Genomic DNA, 21560 nt, shown 5'->3' with positions numbered 1-21560 from the left:
TACTTGTTTTATTACAGAGATTCCAAATTCAAATTAGAAACTCAGGGCACTGAATTTCAATTGGATGAGACTCAATTGGATGTAACATAGAACAATTAGCTATGAACAAGGAGAAAAAGAAAAAAAAAACATTTTTCCATGATTTTTATATAACTTCCCAAATTCTTGTATGCTCTTGAATACACAGGCCTGAATTTGTGTCATGTATATTGGTCCTCTCAAGTCAAACTGTTGCCATGAGGATTTTGTATGCAGCTTGGCATTTTGGTCATAGGTTGATTGTTTTAAAGTCTTGGTCTTTACAGGGCCTAGGTACTGAGTATCTCGTGGGATTAGTCATGTTCCCTTGAAATTTGAAATGTATTTTGTTGGATGGATGAGTAGCTCTGCTACATCATCAGGGACTCGGAGAAGACATTTGCTATGGTTTGAATGTGTCCCCCAAGGTTCATGCTTAGGAAACTTGATCCCTAAGGTGGCATTGTTGGGAGGCAGTGCCTAATGGGAGGTGTTTGGGTCACGGGGGTACCACATCATGAACATATTAATGTCTTTATTGCAGGAGTGGGTTTGCTATTGAGGGTGTGGGTTCCTTATAAAAGGACGAATTTGGCCTCCTCTTTCTCCTGCCCTATCTTGTCCTCTACCTTTCACCGTGGGCTGTTGCAGAGAAAAGGCCCTCAACAGACACCAGCCCCCCAATCTTAGCCTTCCCAGCCTCCAGAACCATAAGACAAATAAATTTCTGTTCACTGTAAATTACCCAATCTGTGGTATTCTGTTGTAGCAGCACAAAATGGACTAAAGCAAACCCCTGCTGGCAAAAACAAGCAAATAAACAAAAAGCCGTCTCAACCTCTGGGCTATCTCATCTCTGTGTGCACATTAGCTAACAAGTCATTAAGGGGCATAGAGAACATAATGTTGGCAGGTGGAGAGTCGCACTTTATCATCTCTTCCTACAATGCTTTAATACTAGGAAATGCTTTAAAGTTTCCAACAGTATGATATAGCCTAAGTGTGATAGGAATCCCTTGCAAACCCTGCTGGGATGCTACCCTAGGAAAGGAGTTGTGGCTCAGAGGCACTAAATTATTGAATGTACTCTGGGCTGGAATCAGAGCACCTGGGTCTAAATCCTGCCCCAAAATAGCTGCATGTGCAGATTCACTTCATCTTTTTTGATCTCTGTTTCTTTATCTCTAAAACAAAATGGCCAAGCTTTGTTGTTATAAGGATTAATGTGAAGGGGCAAAGCATATACAGTCATGGTCGGTATCCATGGAGGATTCGTTCCAGGACCCCTGCAGATCCCAAAGTCCATGGATATAAAATGGCATAGTATGTGCATATAACCTACACACATCCATCTGTATACTTTAAATCATCTCTAGGTTACTGATAATACCACATGCAATGTAAATGCTATGTAAAATAATTGCTCTACTGTATTATTTTTATTGTGGAACCTGTGAATGTGGAGGGGCAACTGTGCAATGCTTAGCTGTAACAGATAATAAACGTAACTAGAACTCCCTCCTTGGTTCAACCTTAAGGCAAACAGTCAGAATGAGGATGCTCTTCGCTAATTATGGGAGCAGTTAAAAAATGATTTCCTATGGATTAGACTTTACTATCTGTTTTATAGGAATGAATGTGGCTGTTCTGATTCAATAGTTAATTGTTGGGCAGTCTGAAGAAGAAAGATGTATGCCTGTAACTTATGTTGATGGGGTCACCTTAAAGGGGAAATAATCCTTTGTGTTGATCAGAATTAGGGCCAGAGAGGGAATACTTCTGTAGAATAATGAAAAAGTATGGATTTAAGAATGAAATGAAACCTAGCTTTGAAGTCTAGTTCTCCTACTTACTAGCTGTGTAACCTTGGGTAACTTTTGCCTGTGAGTTAGTAAGAGACAATGTCTGTGAAAGCAATGATGAATTTTCCTCTTCTGCTCACTTCTGGGTTCCATTGATTTCCTCATTTTCCCCCTACAAAATGAATAATACTTTAAGGAAAGTTTTTCCAAGTTACTCCATTTCAATATATAGCTTGTTTCATTTTTCCATGGTCTATTTTAGCTCTTCTCTGTATTCACATTCCTTATTTATTCATTTATTTACTTATTTTTTAGACACAGGGTCTTACTCTGTCACCCAGACTAGAGTCCAGTGGCGCAGTCATAGTTCACTGTAACTTCAAACTCCTAGGCTCAAGCAATTCTCCCCCCTCAGCCTCTTGAAAAGCTAGGACCACAGGTGAGCCCCACCACGCTCAGCTAAATTTAAAAAAAAGTTTTTTTTTTTATAAAGATGGGATCTTGCTATATTGCCCAGGCTAGTCTCAAACTCCTGGCTTCAAGTGATCCTCCCTGCTTGGCCCTCCCCAAATTCTGGTATTATAGGCGTGAGCCACTGTGCCCAGCTCCCAGATTCATTATTATATAATCTTTTATTTACACTAGCACCTCACTGCTTCAATTACTTTTAAAGTGTTTCCCTTGGGAATATGTTCATGGGCACTATAAAAGATACATTTCAATAGATTTGGAAGTCAATTTAGAAGTGAATTTTAAGTCTTTACTTATCTATTAGTAGGTTAATCATTCTATAGAGATTATGCAAGGATCAGACAATAGTTTTACATTCTGCATGTATAGCTACATAATATTCCTCATGATCTGCAAAGTACATGTTATTGAACTTCTTTTACAAATGGAGAAATCCAGGCTCAGAGAGATTTAATAGCTTGACCTAGCTTGTATCTAGAAAGTGTCATAGCTGGCAATTCAAAGCCAGGTCTTTATCCTACTGTACCATGACGCCTTTTGTCTTATGATATTAATTCTTTTCATATTTTATACCTTTATAGTTCATGCAAATTTAACATCAGCTTTATTCCTAAGGTTTGTGTGGCTTTTCAAATGGCCTCTACATCCTATACCAGATTTAATAGATGTTAATACCATGTCATACTTACTTCAGAGATTTCTTTTTCTGTTAAAGAAATGAAATGTTCCTGATGCAGCTGAAGCTCATCTTTTCTTTTTCCTCCCCCCCAGGAGTTAGGCAGTAGTGTCCTGAAGTTATCATGCACACCTTAAGTCTTCTACCACAAATGTGTGTATCCATAAATGTAGTATTCTAAATAAGAATAATATAATCATTTCCTTATATATTATGTATTTTCATGTTTAAAAGAATCAGACATCATTTCATCTGGAATTCAAGATGAACCAATAAGCAGATGTATTACTTAACAAAAATGTGGGAAGAAAATCTACCAAGAGCGTTATATTTAAAACAGATGCTCTAGTGTCTGAACTGATTCAAAGAAAAGAAAATTTTAAATCATGGAATGAAAAAGGAAAAATGGTCACTTTTAAAAAACATTTGTGTGTTACTTTATACTTCAGAAGGGAGATATGTTAAAATATTTTCTTTGGTTAAAACTAATCAAGTATGGAAAAATTGCTACTAAATGAGGAAATGGAAAAAAAAAGAAACCCAAGAAGGCTTTTATACACTCTGCTTCCTGAGGACTATAAAATTTCCTGGCATATTAGTTCAAGACTCTATAATTGGAGAAATTTCTGATGAAACAAATTAGTATAGGGCATTTCTCCTTTGTCTAATTAAACTTCCTGAATCATGGAATTTAAATTATCCCTGGTGATGCTCTGTCAAAATGGGCCTTCCTATTTCGCAAGCAATTGAAGGCCACTGGATGTTAGGCCCTAACCCACAACATCTGGGAAACTTCCTTCTTTTTTTTTTTTAAGTATGTAGACACATAAAAGCAAATATCTCTAATCTCCCAGGTAGATGTCATATTTGCCTTATTCAACATTTTGTGGAATCTTAACTTGTTGCTAAAACTGTCATAGACATACCAAAATAAAATTAAGTTGGGGGAACACAGTTTAAGCTTGTCTACGATTCTTGTATATTTATCTGGGCTGTATGTTTATCATGTCGTCAGCTCTATGCGAAGTGCATGGCACTTCAGGGTTATTTAATTGGGGTTTAGGATTCTTTTGTGGAATGCAGCCTCTGAATTGTAGCCCCTGGGAGTCAGGAAAGATAAGGATGGAACTCAGGAAATGGAGACATCCCTGTGCTGTTAGCCCTCGGAAGCTTCCTGAACCCCTGTGACAGCCCCTCCAAGATAGGTGTCAGACCTGACTTTCCACAATTCTTTCTAGCTTGTCAGTTCTTTCTTTTGAAGGGAGGTAGAAGCTATAATTACAATTACAAGGTATTAGGGATATTAAAATTTACAGGACTGTAAATGTTTTGATCCTTCTTTAAAAATATACGTAGAATTTACACAAGAAGTAACTAACTCTGTATAATTATTAAGCTATAAAGCACTGATTTTCAAATACCTCAGTGTGTTTGAAATAATTTAGAACAATCTATAACCACCTCAAAATACCTAGGCAAAAAGGAAAATAAATTAATAGTTAAATTCTTAATCCATAGTTAAATTGGGATGTGCACAACAGGTATGTTTGAAATCACTGTTGATAAGATATGATTTTAGGAATTGTTTCTAAAGTGATTGATTTTTTAAAAAAGTTTTCATTAAACAACAGAAGACTAGTTTTTTAAAAAATTTCCCTGCACAATTAGTAGACTTTTTAGCAGTGTAAACAGAACCCGAGTTTTGAGGTCTAACATAAAAACTAAAAATATATCAGAAAAAGAATTACTGAGTTTTAAGCCCTATATCATGAAAGAAAAAGAAAGGCATCAGAAGAAGGAAAAATATTCAACAACATTTTAAAAACTCAAATTTTATACATCATCTTTCTTTTTATACTTCACATTAATTAGTCCCTAGAGGAATATTTGCATATTAGGACCAGGTGTCCCCAACACAGACAGAATTTCCAAAGTCTCTCTGCAAAATTCATCTCCTTCATTGGTCTGTCATTGCCATATCACTCTTCCCAGAGTTATTAAACTTTTTGCCTGAAATTATCATTATTTAAAATGTTTTTGGTGAATTAGACAATTGATGGGAATACATTAGATTCAAAATACCTCATATTTGGCCGGGCGCGGTGGCTCACGCCTGTAATCCTAGCACTCTGGGAGGCCGAGGCGGGTGGATCGCTTGAGGTCAGGAGTTCGAGACCAGCCTGAGCAAGAGCGAGACCCCCGTCTCTACTAAAAATAGAAAGACATTATATGGACAACTAAAAATCTATATAGAAAAAATTAGCCGGGCATAGTGGCGCATGCCTGTAGTCCCAGCTACTGGGGAGGCTGAGGCAGTAGGATCGCTTAAGCCCAGGAATCTGAGGTTGCTGTGAGCTAAGCTGACGCCACGGCACTCACTCTAGCCTGGGCAACAAAGTGAGACTCTGTCTCAACAACAACAACAACAACAACAACAACAACAAAAACAAAAAAACACCTCATATTTGACTAAACCATTAGTATTCAAAACTTTTTCACCATAATCTTAGGATGAATTCTTGCCTTCTCATTCTTAAAATCCCAACTGGGGATGGAATCTATGTTTTCAGAACAAAATTTCAAATTATGTATTAATGCATTTAGAAATAATTATAATAAACTTAGTACATTTTAACATAACAATTTAAAATATTTTCTAAGACAAACATTTAATGAGAAGAGATGCATTGTGTTACATTTTTGCAAATGTAGCATCTGGCTTTATAGATGACAGCTAGATTCTCACATTTACTCTTGCATTCAATCCACTGTGATATGATGTTTTGGTTGAGATGTATAATATGAGGACATTCCAGCCTCACAAAGATAAGTAATTGGAAAAATGAGGAGTGATTTAGTAACCATTTCAGAAAAGTTTAGATATTCTTCTTTGGCATTATACCAAAATGACAAGAGGTAGTTTAGTTTCTCTTCTCTTCTCTTCTCTTCTCTTCTCTTCTCTTCTCTTCTCTTCTCTTCTCTTCTCTTCTCTTCTCTTTCTTTTCTTTTCGACAGGATCTCATTCTGTCACCCAGACTGGAGTGCAGCGGCATCAATCATAGTTCACTGCAGCCTCAAACCCCTGGGCTCAAGGGATTCTCCTGCCTCAGCCTCCCTAGTAGTTAGGACTAGAGGCATGTGCCACCATGCCCAAATAAGGAGGTAGTTTCTTAAAGGTTAGTTGTAATGTGAAATCTGAAACTATACCAAGGAACTTTTATACTCAATTACATGAAAAATATATTGGTCTATTTTGCAGTTTGAGTGGACATTTTATCCATTTATGATGTTACAGTATTGGTTCGCTGAATTATGTAGATCTTTCAAACACAGACACATTTTATTATACAACATAAAGACATAACAACCATTTATATCAACACCAATCTCAGAAAAACAATTTGAAGAACTTAAAGGCCAAAATGTCTTTAAGTACTGGGAAGCTGTCAAGTTTATGGTCCAGGTACAAGTTTCTCAAAATTGTAATTTTTGCTTGAAATCTCAAATGTTATCATTGGCAACAAATACTGTCAGTTGTGTTTCTTGAAGTCACAGTCTCACTTTTTTAATTTTCAAGAAAGATGCCTGTCAAACAACTAAATCTGAATAAGAATATTTGTCTTTCAACTAAAAAATCATGTTCCATGAAAAAAAGGAATGGCTAGTTCAGCTTGCTACTCAAAATTACACCAGCGCTTTTCCTCAAGACAAACATATTACTTTGATGTGCACTTAATGCATACTACCAGAGTCATCACACAGAATATTAAAAATAATCAAGATTTAATACAATTAATACTCTTTACTGCTTCATTAAGGACATTTTAAAGTGAAACTGACTTTCCACCTTGTGAGTTTGTGGCAGTAAGGAATGACTACTGGTCTACTAGCACATTTTGGTGTCCTGCCTTGATTTGCACCAGCAGTTTCACCTGCTATTACTTTTGTGCCATCAATCCAAATGTCAATGCAGTGAAAAAGGCATGATATCTTAGCATTATTATGAAAATAGCTTTTATCTATGGATCTTCTGAAAGGGTCTCAGGGACTCTAACGTGTACACAGACCATGCAATAGATTGTCCTGGACTCCTCCCCAGCTCAGGTGCTGGGAAAGGTCAAGGCCTTCACATTATTTGAAATGTCCCCAGTACTAACATGGAGCTGCCACAAGACGTTAAGTGCAACGCCACAAAGAACCTGGACTTAGGACCTGCTTCTCGGAATGTTCTTTATTCCTAGATGAGCTAAATTATCAGGAATGGGAAAGTGAGCTCCTTACACAACTTTTTTTTTCAGGGGTTGGGAGGATGGGAGCAGAACAGCAGGAGGCCTGGACTGGTGGTGTGCCAAGTTCCTGCAGCCCCAGGCTTCCTGGGAGGCATAATGGGCCCTGTTGTTCCAATGCTTCTGACAACCTGGATAACAAGGGATGCCGGAGGTTACTTTGCCCTGGAACGCTTCTACCCAAAACATCGTAGCTTCTGCAGCCCCATTTGGAGTTCACAAACCCATACCTCTATCTGCCAGTCTACAAAATAACCCCTCCTCTACACCTCTGTGTAAGGTATTAAAGTGAGCTAAAAGCAGGGTGGGCTTCCTATACCATCGTTGTCAGCTCTAACAGTCACAGAAGATGGCTGGCAAAGTCCCTTCCAGGCTTCTGTCGGCCTCACTTGGAGAACAACGCTCTGAGGATTGTGAGTGAAGCTTGCTTCAGAGTAAAGGACAAAACAGGGAAATGGGATAGGCTGTATCGGAGCCTGTTTGTGGCACCATTCTGGTAGCATCTCAGCTTTCTCTGCTGTTGGCTTGAGATTTACCTTTCTTGAGTCTGCTAAGTTGGTTACCATTCATCTTTCTGCATTTTTAGCTTCCAAAAATTTGTTATTGTTTTAGTCTGAGTCAGTTCTGGGATGATAACGATAGAACTCTCTTTTTCCCAGGGTCGTAATACCCTACTGGTCATATTTAATTACTAAATGAGGACCCAGGGCTGCTCCACATGGTTGTAAAGTTTGTCCATTTGACAAAGGTGCGTGGCCCAAGGAAGAAAGGGCGGCTAGCACGCAGCCCTGAACTGCTCACTGAGCCATACTCCCACAGTGCTGGGTCTGCCCAGAGCAGCCTTCTTTTTTATTGTCTCCATGGGGCAGGGTGTGTGGGGGGGGACACTTCTTCTAGCTTATACAAAGATGCTAGGATAGAGGCTAGCAGTTTCCCTAGCCCAGGACCTACCTGGGCCCATCCTGGGTGCTGTGGATGATGTTTTCCTTCATGGTCTGCCCATTTGTGTCCTACTTAGAAGGACTGTCTTTAAGGCCTTCCAGATACAAATTCACTTGTCTATTTGCTTCTTGCCAAACTGGCACCCACACAGGGTCCTGGAGGAGTGAGCCAAGAGCTATAATTCCTCTCTGATGGATAACTAGATTATCCTCTTTCCACCAAGTTCTAGCAACTCAATTCTTTCACCAACTAGTCTTTTTTTCTGTATCTACATCTAACACATACCCTCTTCCTCAGCAAAAAGAAGGTATCTGTTGTGTGAGAATATAGAAAAGGGTGTCTGATAAGCCAGAGACCAATAAGCAGCCTACAGGCCCCAAGTACCCACTGGGGAAGCCCACGTGAGTGAGGACAGAAATATGGTTTTGCCCTCACCACCACCAGCTGACCCAGGCTGTGACAAAGTCATGCACAGTCCTGGAAGTGACTACTGCTGCTACTTCCTGTTGGTGAACCCTTGATCCAGAGCTGCTGCTCACAACCAGAGTCTGCTACAGATCTTTCTTCCCTCTGCATTTTCAGTTTACAGGGTGCTGTTAGCTTCCTTTGGGTTCATTTCATTGTAGTCGATGTAAATACTTCCTTCATTATAAAATCTTCAGAAATCCCATCTGAGAGTATGGTTGGTTTCCTGTCAGGCCTCTGGCTGGTACTCACATCATTATGAAATTATAAAACCCTGGGGACAAAGAGAATATCTGATAAGCTTGGAGGTAGAGGTGAAGGGTTAGGGGACGATATTGTCAGAAAATGATTTTGGATTTCTCAACAGCAGCGGAGGTGGCTAGAAATCCATGGATCATTTTCTTAAAAATACTGAGTGAAAATCATTCTCAACATACAATTCTATTCTCGGTGAGATTATTATAGTTAAGTATGAAATAGACTGAAGACATTTTCAGACCTTCAGAGTCCCTAGGAACTTACCCTCCAAACATGCTTTCTTGGGAAGCTACTGGAGGAGATGTTTTAACCCAAAGGAAGAGTAAACAAAAAGGAAGACGTGATCTGGGAAACGGCAGATCCCGTGTGAGACAGAGGTGAAGGGAACCCTCAGGATGGGGGCCAAGGAGGATCCCAGGATGGCAGCTGCTTAGCAGGCATGGGATGGGGGGTGACATGACGGTGAAAACAGGTCATCAAAGCCCAAGGATACAGTGCCAAAAGAAGACATTAGTGGAATGGAGGAATATTGAAAGGAGATTTAGACAATAGGGAAGAAATTTGAAGATGTAATAGTAATAAATGTATAGAAAACAAAGCAAAAAATAAAGCATTTATTAATACCATAGAAAGCAAAAGTCCTGGCTCAACTGGAGAAAAAGTAAATAACACAATTAATATATAAATATGCTGGAAATATAAGGGGATAGGATGTATGCATGCATGCATCTGTGTATATACGTGTGTATGAGTATATTTGTGTATGAATCTGTGAGTGTATATATATGTGTACACTTGTGTGTGTGTATGTGTGTATATGCATGCATGTATGAGTGTGTATATGTGTATGATTGATTATGTGTATATGAATATATATGTGTGCATGTATTGTGTGTATATATGTGTGGATGTGTGTGAATATATAGGTGAATGTATACATGTGTGTGTTTGGTGATGGTGGAAGTGCAGAAGAGACAAAGAAGCAGTCTAGGCAGAGGAGCCAGCCAGTTAATACATAATGTCTAAAACTGACAAACCAAGAAATATCACTATAAACATGCTACTGAGATATATGGAAGTAAATACTTTAAAAATCAGCTGAAAGAATTAAAAGTGGTTGTCTTTGAGTAGCAAGAAACAGGAGGGAGCTATAGTGCAAAGGATTGCTGTTTGGTTTTTTGTTTTGTGATTTATTTTTCTTTATATACATTCAGCCTTTTCAATATCTGCAAAAAATTTTTATACAGGTATAATCTTGAAAATGTAAAAACTAAATTTAAAATACAATAGATACAATATTTAGAGAGAGTACATTAATACAAAGGAAATAATTTTGATTTTATATTGTAAGACAAAAGCAGGATACTAATTGTACATCCAGTATAAGCTCACTCATTTTAAAAAAATCAAATGTAAATATAGGAAGAAAGATGTGAGAGTAATTGCATTTATGTAATTTTTTTTCTTTTCTAGAATTTGCCTTATTAATAAATAATCTTTCGTGGGACAAAAACAAAAAATATTGTTGAGTGGATCTGAAACAAGAGAGCGAGGCAGAAAACATTGTTCCTGTGCTACCCTAGGTTGGCCCGAGGGCTGTTGCCAGGTGGCAGGCTCAACACCCACACAGCTTTGATCTCTGAACTGTGTCAAAGGCAAACAGAAAACCTATTTTCTTCCCAAGCATGTTTATCTCTCCTTATCCCTTGGCCTCCCTTACTCTTGACAGGTATAGTAGGTTCAACTGTGTTCCCCTAGAAAGATATGGCCAAGTCTAAACCCCAGGTAGCTGTGAGTGTAACTTCATTTGGAAACAGGGACTTTGCAGACATAACTTAGTTAATGGCCTCTAGATGAGATCTCAAGATAAGATCATCTTGGTTTTAGGGTGTGTCCCAAGTCCCATGACTGGTGTCCTTATTATAAGAGAAAAGAAAGGGAAATTTGAGTCACACAGACACAGAAGGAAACAGGGAAGGAGGCCAGGTGAAGATGGTGGCAGAGACTGGAGTGATGCAGCCACAAGCCAAGGAACACCACTGGCCACCAAAAGCTAGAAGAGGCAAGGAAGGATTCGCCCCTAGAATTTTTGGAGGGAGCACAACCCTGCCAATACCCTGATTCCAGATTTCTGGGCCCAGATCTGTGAGAGAATAAATGTCTATTGTTTTAATCATCAAAACCAGCCATAGGAAATTAACACGTGTAACAGGCTGATGCTGATAGAGGAGACGCAAGCCTGAGAGCCAGCGTGTATTTTCCAGGCACTCTCCTCATGAAAGGGACATTTACTGAGCACCTGCTGTTTGGGAGGCCACGTGCTGGGCCTCAGGGCTGGTGATGAGAAGGTGAAGGTAGGATCAGCTCAACACAGGCACTGTGGGCCCTGTGAAAGCGTTTGGGCTTCATCCCATGCACCAGCATGGGCCACTGAAGGACTGTAGTGATGACTTCTGTGCGTTAGAAAAGAGCTCAGGAGCAGGGTATAGCAGGGAGAATGGATTATAATGGGGGAACCGTGAGAAATGTCACCTAGGACAGGGAGTTTCAACTGGGGAGCATTTGGCCCCCTTATCAAGTACCTCAAAATCTTGGGTAGGAGAAGCCTGCAATGTTTGAACAAGAAAATCCAACATGTCTGTTGTTTTCATGATACAGATTGGGAGGAAGTTAAGCATAGGAAACTCTTGGCCAGGGGAATTATGCAGAGCAGAGCATGATAAAACATGGTAGGCTGATGAATTTTTAAAAGATGAATATTAATAACACAATATTTTCTGAGGATTTTACTGTGTATGATGCAAAATGCTATTTGTTATTTCATATACATCTCCAACAGCACCATGAAGAACTGTTATTACCTCTGTTTTACTCATGAAGATTTTGAGGCTTAAATTGGAGTGAGGGCACACAATTAGTAAGTGACAGGACCGGGACTCTGACTTGAGCAACTGTGCTCCATAACTATTACACAATACTGCCTTCCTTCTGAACGGGCTGGAAATTTTAAGGGTTTGAATGAGGGCAGTAGCAGTCAGTATTGATGGGGAGAAACAGATGTGAGAGTTATTTCAAAAGTTGTATCTGTGGGACTTGGTGACAAGTTGAATGGGAAAAGGAGAGTTTAAAATGATACAAGCAGAGACATTACCCACAATTTTTTTCTTTCTGCTTTTTAAATATCATAGACTATTTAGAATTTTGCATTACAAATATTAAGAGTCTTGTCAGATTCAGCTCAGTGCAACCTGCCTAAAGCAGTTCACTCTATCTTGAAAACAACAGGAAAGGACCAAATCTCAGTTAAGCCACAGAATGGCTATAATTCCATGGAACCCTATTCATCAATGAATTCTGAAGCAAAGACAATATGTAAATCAAGTAACCACACACCAGCCTCTCTCATGGGTGGTTAGATTCCTAGAGAACTGGTAAATAGATTGATATATTTTATACAACACAATTCATTGCAAAATGACTTATTTTGTAAAACTTTAACTTTATCTTGGGGAATCACTGGTGCATATTTTATTCCACATTTAAGAATTGCCTATATTTGGTTTTTGGGGCTACTATAACAAAGTACCACAGACTGGATGGCTAAAACAACAGAAATTTATTTTCTCATAGTTCTGGAGGCTGAAAGTCCAAGATCAAGGTGTCATTAGGTTTGGTTTCTTCCAAGGCCTCTCTTCTTGACTTGTGCAGGGCTGCCTTCCAGCTGTGTTCTCCCATGGTCTTTCCTCTGGGCATACATGTCTATGTCCAAATCTCCTGATACGTGGATTAGGGCCCACCCCAAAGACATCATTTTAACTTAATCACCTCTGTAAAGACCTTATCTCCAAGTATAATTACATTCTGAGCTGGGTGGGGGTGGGTGTTAAGATTTCTACATATGGATTTTCACAGCGGAGGGAGAACAACTCAGTCCCTAACATTCCCCAAGGTCACAAAGGTCAGAACAATATTCACACTGTATTAAACTGTTCCTACATGAGATGATGGGATCCAATCAGGCCATTTATATAATCAGAACAGAGCCAAAAGTGACTTCACTGTGGGACACTTGAAAAAAGTTACCACCCTCTTCCTTATTATGTGGCCTGTTTCCTGAGGCTAAATAGAGATTTCAGTCATTCTTTGGCTTTATTGTGGGCCATGAGGACATCTCCATCTGATATTTGAAAGGGATGAGAACATGGGTGGGTAGAAGTTGAGACTATTGTTTGTTTAGATGCAAGTACATGGAGAGGCTGAATGAAATGCTGTGATCTCAGAGGGTGGACTGGAACTGGCAGGAAACTTTGAAGGCCAGTCCTATGAGGCTGTAGGACTGTGCCCTTTTCCCCTAGGGCAGCTCTTCCTATGAACTGATGAAATATATTCATCAGTTTGACATCATGGAAGAAGGGTTTCTTCAAACCCTATATATGGTTCAGTCTATTTATTAGGGAAAAATATTTTGGGAGTATGTGTATATTTCCTAATAAAACAAAGTGAGGGGAATTTTTTTGCTACATTTTGATTAAAATACATATTTCTAACTAATAGCTTTCTAATAAAACACTAAAATTACCTTCTATTGTTTAAAAATCCTTTCCTCAATCTGCTTCCCTTGTCGATAAATGGCTGCCTTTTTTTTGCCTCACCTGTGGTTTACACACTAATGATTCCCGAATCTGTATCTACTGCTAGAATTTTGTCCTGAGCTTCAGGTGTGTCTGGTACCAATTTCCTCTAGGTCTTTCCACCCGACAGCTCCATAGATTCCTCATGTGCTAAAAGTGCAAAACAGAGCTTCTTAGTGTCCCTCAGAAACCTGTGGATCCTTCTACATGGTCTGTCATGGTTCGTGAAACTCTTAATCACTCAGTTCCTCAAATAAAGAACTTAGAGTTACACCTGCTTTCTTCTTACCCCTCATCCCCCACATCCAGACGCCAAATCCTCCCAATTGTGTGTCTTACACATTCCTCCTGGCTGTGCTTTCCTCTTCATTCTCTTCAATTCCGATCCCAACCATCTTTCACCTAGCCTGTTGCATTTATCTCCCCAGAAGTCACCCTGTCTGCCGTCCCACCCCTTTCTTCTTTCATCGGCACCCCAAACCTGCAGGATAAATGTCAACCTCCTTAGTCCAGATAGGACCAACATCTTTTCTTGAAACACATCCTTTGCTACAACTATTTGCAAACAACTTGCTGTTGCTTTAATATAGCCTGATGTTTCCTGACTCAAGGTCATGAGCTCATCTGCAGTTTGTCCTTCTGGCCACCTCCCATGTCTCTTGCAAGCATCACATCCTTGGGATGCCTCCTTCTGTCCTCACAGGCTAAAGTTGGTGCTCCTTTTCTGTGGCTTTGGGAATATTGTGTGTTCTTCACTTATCTTCTGAATTGGACTGATTTCCTTGTCTATCTCATACATTAGATTTCTGATTCCTTATACCTAGGGATAGTTTTATTCACCTTTATGCCCAGCATCTAGTCAGTGGATGCCACATAATAGTCTCTGTAAGTACATGAAATAAATAAGTATGAAAATGCTTTGACAAGTTTTAAATTTGATAGAAGTATTGGGGATTTTTTTTTTCAAACAATACCCCTTAAACATGTATATGGAGCTATTCTTTTTTTTTGGAAGAAGAGCAGTGGAATCAGAGTTAGAAGTTTCAAGTGCCAGTGTATTGCCTATCTGTACTGGTTAATTTCCTCAGCTATAAAGTGGGATAGTAATTCTATCTAAGCTAGTTGCAAGAATCAATTGTGATAATGTGGGCAAAATTTATCTCTAAACAATAAGTACTTTTCTATGAAAATATGAATTAACATTGACTGTGCTCAAGTCTTTCTAACACCGGATATACACACACACATATACAAATATATGACTGTTTTGTACTTTCATCTTGCTTGACTATTTACATTAGATCGCCACCATCTTGTGCCATGTTCCCTCAAATGGTGAGAGAGTGATTTCCTCATTTTAAAGGGAGAGCATGCTGGGTGTGGTGGTTCACGCCTGTAATCCTAGCATTCTGGGAGGCTGAGGCAGGTGGATTGTTTGAGCTCAGGAGTTCAAGACCAGCCTGGGCAAGAGTGAGACCCCGTTTCTACTAAAAGTAGAAAGAAATTAAATGAACAACTAAAAATATATATAGAAAAAAATTAGCCGGGCATGGTGGCACATGCCTGTAGTCCTAGCTACTCGGGAGGCTGAGGCAGGAGGATCGCTTGAGCCCAGGAGTTTGAGGTTACTGTGAGCTAGGCTGATGCCACGGCACTCTAGCCAGGGTGACAGAGTGAGACTCTGTCTCAAAAAAAAAAAAGAGAGCAGTTTTTTTGAGTAAGATTAGATCTCAGTGACATGCTCATCATCAATGCAGTTAAATATAGAATTGCCTCTCAAAATACAACCTGTTCTCAAAAAAACCCCCCAAAACAAAATACAAAACAAAACAACACAAAACAAAAAACAAAACAAAGCAAAAACACAGAGAAGAAAGTGAATCCTGTTTAGGTAGAGAGAATTGTTCCAAGTCAGAAAAATCAGTGGTATATGTATATTTTTTCATGTCAAATGGGTAATGTGCTGACTTGCTAACAAAGTTTGAGTGAGGCACATCTCACACACACTTAGAACTACAAAAGGATATGTGCACATAGTTTTACCTCACCTGAAAGAACCAATATGCTCACAAAACCTTTTGGTATTTTGAGAGCAGGTGGGAGTTAGCACTGGTTTTGGACCGAGGATTGAAGAACAGTTCCTCTATCCACCCCCACAGACATTTTCTGTTTTTACACAAGACAGTGTAGTTCCTGGTACATAGAAGGTGTTCAGTAATTAGAAAATCATACCTCCCATTTTGTTCAGAACAGTCCTGATATGAGTCTATTGTCTTGGTGGAATTAATAAGGCACCCCTTTCACTCTCTAAATTGTCTCTGGATAATAAATTGTATGTTCATCTTAACCCCAGTACATACTGAATGAATGAATTCCTAGCTTCATCCAGCAAGAGGGAGAAGAAAGATAAATGTCTCAGCTGTAGCACCCTGCATTACATTATCCAATAGAAATTTGGCTAACAGTGTTTACCCAGAAGCATAATGCAGCGTAGAAATAAAGATGCAGGCTGGGTGCGATGACTCATGCCTGTAATCCTGGCACTCTGGGAGGCTGAGGCAGGAGAATCACTTGAGGTGGGCGGGGAGTTTGAGACCAGCCTGAGCAAGAGCAAGACCTCATCTCTACAAGAAATAGAAAAATTAGCCGGGTGTGGTGGCATGTATCTGTAGTCCCAGCTCCTCAGGAGGCTGAGGCAGGAGGATCACTTGAGCCCAGGAGTTTGAGGTTGCTGTGAGCTATGAAGACACCACTGCACTCTAGCCCAGGCAACAGAGTGAGACCCTGTCTCAAAAAAATTTTTTTTAAATTCAGCTTTCCTAATAGAATAGTAAGAAGATTTCTCTTCTCTCCCCACTTCTCTTTACCTTAACTTTTCCCATTTTCTGCTTTAAAAAATTAACATAGTGGCCGGGCGCGGTGGCTCACACCTGTAATCCTAGCACTCTGGGAGGCCGAGGTGGGCGGATCGTTTGAGCTCAGGAGTTCGAGACCAGCCTGAGCAAGAGCGAGACCCCACCTCTACTAAAAATAGAAAGAAATTATATGGACAGCTAAAAATATATATAGAAAAAATTAGCCGGGCATGGTGGCGCATGCCTGTAGTCCCAGCTACTCGGGAGGCTGAGACAGGAGGATCGCTTGAGCTCAGGAGTTTGAGGTTGCTGTGAGCTAGGCTGACGCCACGGCACTCACTCTAGCCCGGGCAACAGAGTGAGACTCTGTCTCAAAAAAAAAAAAAAAATTAACATAGTGATCAGACCTGTCAGAGCTCTGTGATGTTAGGGTTCAGGGGAGCAAAAGGCTGTTGTGATAGAAACAGGCCTTCCAATCACCAGATTTTGGTGTTGTTTTTCTTACATGGGATTTTAACTTTACCCTGGTGGTGAGATTTATAACATTTATCTCTGAAATTAACATTGGCTCCATGTGATCAGGAATTTGAGTTGCCTTAATCTCAGTTTCAAAAACGAGATTAATATTATAGTTACAGGCCTATTCTGTTTGTCCTTTGACCTCCCCATTTCAGAACACCTAGAAATCATGGGACAATGAGTCCTTTAATGTGCATCAAATAAACAACTGCTGATCCCTTAGGGGACTTGCTAGGAATACATGCACATTTATAGAAGTTCTCTGAGCACTCTAGCTAGAGCTCCAGGCAGGCAGAGCAGCATTGTTGAAATCCTCTCCTCCGGGCAGAAAGTGTGACAGGAGCACTCCAATTAGCAGGAGCTGTGAGGCCAGGGGCCCTGCCTTGTGCTGCAAATGGCCCTCTGAAGCTATGGGTAATTGCTTCCAGGTATTTACTTAACACCTGTGAGCTGGGGCAAAGGAAAGTTTATGAGGTAGGATCCTGCTAAAGGAACAAATGCCTCAGGGAATGGAGGAAGCTAATTAAGGAGGAAAATCAGAAGCCTGGTGGGATTTCATTTCCTTAAGTGCTCCAGACAATTGTGGGCCGGGTTTACTAGGCTCTGCTGGTGTCATCTTGGGCTCCTACTCTGGGTGCAAATCCCCACCAAATGTCAGCATGAGTAATGGGGCCTCCGATCTGAAGCTGGGGACTGCAGAAAATACAGAGAGAGCACCAGGCTAAGAATGAAGGGAGAAAGTCCTACACTGCAATTGTCAGCTAGATCAGAGATAACCCAAGTATACGTGAACATAGCATAGCACACACAGGGAGGTGTTCCAGGGTGTCCAAGAGCATGCAGTAAAATCCAGAGCCCAAACGTACTACTCAATAGTGTCTGAAGGTCCCAGTAGTTATAGCATAACATCTAGGAGTCTTGGGGAAATGGGGAGTGTAGTGGGGGTGAAATTGGGACAGTCAGGATCAGGGTTAAGGTGAGAAACAACAGAGCACCTGTCCTGCGCATGCCCTCATGGAGGAAGTACTGGGGAAAGTCTGAAGGGTCCCAGTCTGTAGGCAGGTACGCTGTGCCAAGTAAGGGTGAAGAGAAAGGCTCAAGCATGAGCTCAAGTTGGTAGGAAAGGGGCTCAGACTCTTAATGGAGGCTCCCAGTTGGGAAGTAATTATCATCTAGCTCTGCATGGCATCCCAAATCATCATTTAAAATGTTACTTCAGAGGGTAAGAGGGGGTGAGGGAAGAAAAATTACCTATGGGGTACAATGAACACTATTCTGGTGATGGCTACACTAAAAGCCCAGACTTTACCACTACACAATATATACATATAACTAAATTCAACTTGTAGCTTCTAAATCTATTAAAATAAAAAAAAAAAGAAAAAAAAAACCCCACAAAGTAAATGTTCCTTTATAAATGAAAAGGTAAATCAGGCTCATGTGAATTGAGATGTGTCCTGAGCTCTTAAATGAATTTCTAATATCTTCGCAATTTCTTGCTTAGAACTTGTCTCTTAAGCAAAAGAGCTTTATTTTCTGTAACCTGAGATTGTTTCAAGTGGTAGAAGTCTCATTTTAACATGCCTGAGTGTTACCTTGTAAATGGCTTGTCTGAGCTTATTATTTTTTCTTTTTAAAAATTATTATGGGTACATAATAACTGTATATCTTTATAGGGTACATGTGATGTTTGTTTTCAGATAGGCATACAATGTGAATTAATCCAATCAGGGTAATTGGGGTATCTGACACCTCAGGCATTTAACATTTCTTTGTATGTCTGTGCTTATTTTGATAATGAGGCCAAGAGAGCATTTGCTGGGGCAATAATGACTGAGAAAGGGGAACATAGAGTGGTTACAGCCTGGGCTTTGGATACAGATAGAAACAGATTTAAGGAACTGCTTTGCCACTTCTAGACCTTTTCTCATCAGTAAATTGAAGCTAATAACAATGAGGGATTAAATGAGATTTAAGCCTGTGTCTTGGCATAGTAAGCCCTCATTAAAGGAGACCAAATGGGCTTATGAATGGATTTCTTAGAAAAAAATAATCACTGCTGCTTTTTACAAATGCTGGAGACGGGGGCCTGGACCTCCCTGTTTTTCACTCACTCCAGCCTTCTCTAGGGAATTATCATTTGGTCAATCATTGACAGATTGTGGCTTTGCCTGACAATGTTCCCATCTGCAAGCTCTTTTTTTTTTTTTTTTTTTTTTTTTTTAAGAGATGAGGTTTCACTCTGATGCTCAAGCTGGAGTGCAGTGGCACGATTATAGCTCATTGTGGTAGCCTCAAACTCCTGGGCTCAAGGGAACCTCCCATCTCAGCCTCCTGAGTAGCTAGGACTACAAGCACATGCCACCATCCTTGGCTAATTTTTTTTTTGTAGAGATAGGGTCTTGCTTTATTGCCCAGGCTGATCTGGAACTCCTGGCCTCAAGGGATCCTCCCACCTCGGCCTCCCACAGTGCTGGGATTACAGGCGTGAGCCACTATACCCAGCCTCTGTAAGCTCTTTTATAATAGACATAAATCTCATTAAGGCTCCTAGGGCTGGTTATGACGCCTGAGGTGGGCAGGTAGAGACAGATAACCTTCCCTGTCTTCCTATATTTAGGCTTGCACAAATTCCATTATCATAATAAAAATAATATCAGAGCACAGAGAATTTGGGGGGCAGTGAAAATTGTGTGATACCATAAGGGTGGATACATATCATTATATATTTGTCTAAACCCATAGACAACACCAAGAGTGAACCCGAATGTAAATTATGGACATTGAGTGATTACGATGTGTAGGTTCATCAATTGTAACAAATGTACCACTTTGGTGGAGATAATCAAGGAAGCTAAGCATGTGTGGGGGCTGGGAGTAAATGGGAAATCTCTTACCCTCCTCTCAATTTTGCTGTGAACCTAAAATTTGTCTTTAAAAAAGTCTTTTAAAAAATCTAACATTTTTTGAATATTTCTTATATGCCAGGGACTGTCTTAATGCTTTAAATGCATTTTCTCATTTCATCCAATAATGACTCCATAAACGGTCAATATTAAATATGTGTCCCTCATTAATAAAAATCAGATGAACAGCAATTATCAGGGGATTATTTCAAATTGCAAGCTCCTTTCCTTTCTGTAGTCATTAAAAATATCATTTGATTTACCAAAATTCTATGTACAATTTTTCTACGAACACCTTTTCTATAAGGCAAGGCTCATTTATACATTTTGGATTTGGGATAGTGTTCTTTCAAGTTACGTTCTTCTGTTTCTTCTAATTCTTAATCTGACAGGTCAAGAGGTAAAAAAGAAGGCTGGACCGATGGTAGTAAGTTATCAGAACTTATTAACATTAGTGTCACTAGAGTTGGTATATAACCCCCCACTGCTAAATTTGACTGGCTTAAAAAAGGGGGAGGGGGGAGAAAGGAAAAACTGCAGGAGCCCTAGAAGTAGCAATTAAAATCCTAAAAGGTCTCTCTCTCTCTCTCTCCCCCCTTCCAAGATGGTGCTTACGGAGGTTAGGCAACTGCTGTTCCTTGGGCAACTTAGAGTTGATCAGACAGGAACAGGAAGTAGCCTGGTACGTACAGAGCCTTATCTTTACTGGTTGTTCTTAAGAATTGTGCCATACAGCTTCATCTTTCTCTCAGCCCCCTTTGAAACTCCATGTTTTGCTTCACCTACATCACTTCTGTCATGCACTCTGGGACCTCACACTGTGCTTTTTCTCCTTGTGCTCGTCAAAGTCTACTTTCCTTTTCTTCTGTCATGCTAAAGCAGTGAGTTTCAAAATGTGACACAAGAACCATGCACATCAGAATTCCAAGCGGGGCTTATGAAATACAGATTCTGGGCCCCGTTCCAGACTCAGCAAAGGAAGCTATGAAGGCGCACTGGGAATCTACATTTTTAATAAGCCACTCAGTTGTAGCTTTTGCACGTTAAAGTTTGATAACCAATGCAGAAAAATGGACCAGAGTGTTCTCTCTCCCAGGGAGCCTAGCTATTCAACAAAAATGGCCACTTTATACCAAAGGCTATTAAATTAAAAGAGGAAAAGCATCTTTCTATAGTAAAGCCCTGAGTTTATATTAAACTCCCCTGGGGTGCTTTAAAAAATGTTTGAAAAGCCATGCCTGGGCCACACTCAAGACCGATTAAATCAGAATCTCTGGAGAGAGGGGCCAGGCATCAACATTTTTGAAAGGGTCTCTAGGTGATTCTAATGTACAGCCACAGTTAAGAACTACGTAATGTTCTGCAGAATGGAACGACGGTACAAGAAAGTAGAGCAATGCTTCTCAAACTTAATGTGTGTATGAATCACTTGGGGATCTTATTAAAACGAAGATTATGATTCTGTGGGTCCAGATGTTGCCTGAGAATTTGTATTCCTAACAAGCTTCCAGGCCTTCAGAACACACTATGAGTTAAAAAGCATGAGAGCCCTTATTCTCAGACCTGAGTGCATATTAGAATCAGAAGGGGAGCTTTACAATAGGTTGATGGCCAGGCTGCAGTCTAGACCAATTAAATCAGGATTTTGGGGAGTGGGACCCAGGCATCGGTAGTTTTTTTTAAGCTTCCCAGGTGATTCCAATATATAGTAAGGGCTGGGAACCAGTGCAG

At 40.0% G+C, this 21560-nt stretch overlaps 1 pseudogene; it reads right to left on the bottom strand.

The window, feature by feature from the left end:
* Positions 1-15494: 15494 nt before the first annotated feature.
* LOC138388645 (small nucleolar RNA U13) lies at positions 15495-15574 on the bottom strand (annotated as a pseudogene).
* Between the last annotated feature and the right edge of the window lie 5986 nt (positions 15575-21560).

Source organism: Eulemur rufifrons, chromosome 7 (genome assembly GCF_041146395.1).
Source record: "Eulemur rufifrons isolate Redbay chromosome 7, OSU_ERuf_1, whole genome shotgun sequence".
NCBI lineage: Eukaryota > Metazoa > Chordata > Mammalia > Primates > Lemuridae > Eulemur > Eulemur rufifrons.
This window is presented reverse-complemented; position numbering and strand designations above follow the sequence as displayed.